The sequence below is a fragment of the Panthera leo genome, chromosome B3 (genome assembly GCF_018350215.1).
Source record: "Panthera leo isolate Ple1 chromosome B3, P.leo_Ple1_pat1.1, whole genome shotgun sequence".
NCBI classification, from domain to species: Eukaryota; Metazoa; Chordata; class Mammalia; order Carnivora; family Felidae; genus Panthera; species Panthera leo.
Genome location: NC_056684.1, coordinates 130,357,882 through 130,361,495, shown reverse-complemented (window position 1 = coordinate 130,361,495; position 3,614 = coordinate 130,357,882). Strand labels below are relative to the sequence as shown.

At 39.5% G+C, this 3,614-nt stretch overlaps 1 long non-coding RNA gene across 1 annotated transcript; it reads left to right on the top strand.

Moving 5' to 3' along the window:
- The first annotated feature begins 708 nt into the window (after positions 1-708).
- LOC122221406 lies at positions 709-3,340 on the top strand. The gene is made up of 3 exons (XR_006203200.1): positions 709-876; positions 2,050-2,137; positions 2,730-3,340. It is a non-coding gene; the product is annotated as an uncharacterized LOC122221406 (long non-coding RNA).
- The last annotated feature ends 274 nt before the right edge of the window (positions 3,341-3,614 follow it).

The window sequence follows — 3,614 nt, the reverse complement described above, 5'->3', positions numbered from 1 at the left end:
ACCCCCCCTCCGGGGGTTCCTCTTAAGAATGTAATAGTCACCACCTATTCCCCCTGAGGTTCCCCTCAGGAATTTGACAAAAGACCTGACTGAAACGAGTAGACCATTTTCTGGTCATAAAATGTAGGACCCACAAGGAATGATACGGCCATAGACCACCCCTCATACATTAGAAATGAACCAATCAGGAATGGGCAACCCAGCACCTACAGTTATCAAGCCAATAAGGGTAGAACCTGAGAAGGAATGAGGGGGAAGGGAAGGGGTGGCAACCAGAACCTAATAAAACAAGGACCCTTGCCTACAGTCGAGGGCCTTCACTTTCGAATGTCCCCTCCCTCTGTAAAGAGAACTTTCATACTATTCTTCCTTTCTGATCTCATACTCTAATAAACTTTTGCCTGCTGCTCATTTTCTTCTGTCCTCCTCTTCATTCTTCAAAGAGGTGAGACAACGAACCCCAGATATGGAGGTAAAAAATCCTGCCACACAACCACCCGGAAGCTCTCCAAATCCTGTCTTTTGGGTTTTTGAGGAGGCGTCATTACAGAGATATGACCCACTAAACCATTTGGCCATTTGCGAATGATACAACCTCCATCACCTCTCCTGTTCCTGGAGGTCAAGGGGGTGGGACTGAAAATTCCAACCTTCTAATCACCTGATTGGTTCCCTTGGCAACTAGCCCCATCTTTAAATGTTTCCCAAAGTCACCTCATTTACATAAACTCAGGTGTGGCTGAAAGGGGTTTTTAGTGCTTATCCAGACATCTTTATAGCTTTTATCACTTCAGAAATTCCCAGGATTCGAAGAGCTCTGTGCCAGAAATAGGGACAAAGACCAAAGTGTCAGGTTGGCTGCTTCTGGGTGATGAGGTACATTCATGGTAATGGGAGTAAATTCTGTGGGTGTGAGTCCATTGGTATGCTTCTTTACTGATTGGAGTTCCTTTGTCAAAAGTAATTATTGTAGGAGGTTTCATGATGATGAGTGAAATGTTCTACAAGCCTATACAGGTTGGCAGAAGAATTGTGGGCAAGGAAGGCAACGCATACCTGGAATACATGTCTATTCCAGTAAAGAAGAGACGTTGTTGCTGCCTCCATGATGAAAGGATCCAGCAGTCAGTTTGTTGTTAGGGGGTCGGTTTAGCACAGGTGAGGAATGGTACCATCAGGGAGGCCTCAGTATTGGTGTCAGGTTATGGTCAAGATAGGCATTCACTACAGTCAGTAGCCAAATTAGCCTTGCTGAGGAAAAGTCGGTGTTTCTACTTCCTTATTATTCACTTCCTGCCATACTGCAGGCATTTTTTTTTATGTCTTTCTAGGAAAACAAATTCTTTGAAAATGTGGGTTTTTAAAAATTTTTCGTAATTTTTTAAATTTATTTTTGAGAGACAGAGAGAGAGAGAGACAGTGTGAGTTGGTGAGGGGCAGAAGTAGGTTCCAGGCTCCGAGCTGTCATCAAAGTATGAACTGTGAAACAAAGACCTGAGCCAAAGTCAGGCACTCAACCGACTGAGTCAACCCAGGTGCCCCTAAAATATGCTTTAATAGACATTTAATTTGTTTCCTATGTCATGTTTTCTTTGTGAGTAGAGTGACATCAATTTGATTAAGCTGTAAGCTTGAGTCCCAGTCAGATGAGTTTTATTTTTGAATCAAATATAAAATAATCTTTTAGAATTTGGGCTTCTAGAGAAACAATAGTGTTAGTATTCTTGATTATTGGCCGCTGTGTGACTTTACTTCTTACAGTTTTATTCACTTATATTGAATTGGGTTTGCAATTTTTATTCTGTTTTGCCCCTTTCATTAGAAACAACATGACTGAGGTTTAACTAAAGTAGCTTCAGGCTGTATTAGGCAAAGTTGAATTGACTTTGCACAGCTTGGGGTCTTCAAGTCTTTGGATGATTAGCTATGAACAGCTAGTCCCTGGGGCTTGTGGTCCATCAGGCTATTTTTAAAGGTACTCCTTTGTCAAAGGAAAACACCACAGGGCGTAGCCCGTGCATTGCCTTCTACCATTTTGTGTTTCCCTAGGCTTTTAAAATAAACTCTAAATGCATCTTCTATAGAAATACTTCCTAAAGAAACTTCCACTACCTATGCCATTGTGTGTTCCTTACATGTAAGTATTTGGGATCTTTGTATATATTGACTGGGTACGTTTTTTTTTTTTTTTCCACCCATTGTTGTTGTTATGTTTATTTTGCCTATCCTGCCACTCCTCCTAATTCTGGATTCTTTATTTATCCATTTGGCTTTTACTATAATGTGAACTCTCAAGAATAGGGTTTGGGGTAGGTAAAAATGGTACTGAAGCAAAGACTATTGGCTTCCAAATCAGTCACTTCACAATGTAGGTCCTCATTTGTGTTATATTAGATGACGGAATATTTGTTAAAAGGAATAATCTTTAATGATAAACTGTCATGTGTTAGCCTCTTTCATATGAGAGGATATAATTTTTGAAAAGGGGCCCATCAGGAGTTTCTGACAATAGATTTATAACTACTCATAGAATTAATAGATTTCACTGTTGTCACTCATGTTTGACTTTTATGCTTCTCTTCCTATCCATTGTCCTCAATGCCTTACACATTTTTTTTTTCATAGTTGGCACTCATTCAACATTTGTCAAGGATACAGTAACTTATACAATTTTTTAAACTTCTACTTAAAGGAAAACACACTGATAGACTTTACCTTCTTCTCAACAGCTTTTCCAACCCCACAAAGCAGGCAAGCAAACACAATCCCCTTTGAATGCATACTTCCTACATAAGAATTGTGGGAAGAAACAAGACATTATGAGGCCAAGTCCAAGAATAAATTATGTCTGGGAATGAAGAAGGCATGCTGTCTGGGATTGATTTGATAGCACAAGAGAAAATTAAAGTGGAAGAGAAGGTTCTTGCCGGATTTTGAACTCATCTCTTTGGAGTATTGGCCTACAAAATATTGATGTGATTTGGTGAGATGATCTCACTTAGGCAAGCTTTCAGGAGGCTTGTCTGCCTGATATAACATGAAATATCAATACCTCGTCAACATGGTCTAAAGTCGTCAAGCAGAAGGCTTAGAAGACCAGATGACACAAGCTTCCATCTTAGAGCTTGCGACTATCATTGAAGCTACTCTTGCAATCTCTTCCCCTCTCCCACTGTCCACAGCTATTTCAGGTGGACCGGAAATCAGATAAAAGATTTTCTGATAACAGAAAAATATAAGTCTATACTATGCACTTTCACATTGATTTTACTTAATTGAGCATTTTATCATACACTGCTGTATTTTCTTTTGCTGTCGTATTTTATCAATAAAACTACAAGCTGACCTAATGCACTGCATTTGGTTTATGTATCTTTTGATTGCTTCTTCTCTCTCCGCCTCCAACTTCTAAGTTATAATGTATGAACTGGTCTGAATTGCTAATAAGGGGGAAAATGCATTTCAGTTCATTTTCTCCCATCTAAGAGCTCCTTAAGGGGAGATGTTATGTTTTATTCATCTATGTATCTCTGGGGCCTATCATGAGCCTAGTGTGTATTAGGTACTCAACACATATTCTTTGAATGGAAGGGAAAGTTAAAAAAGAACATGAA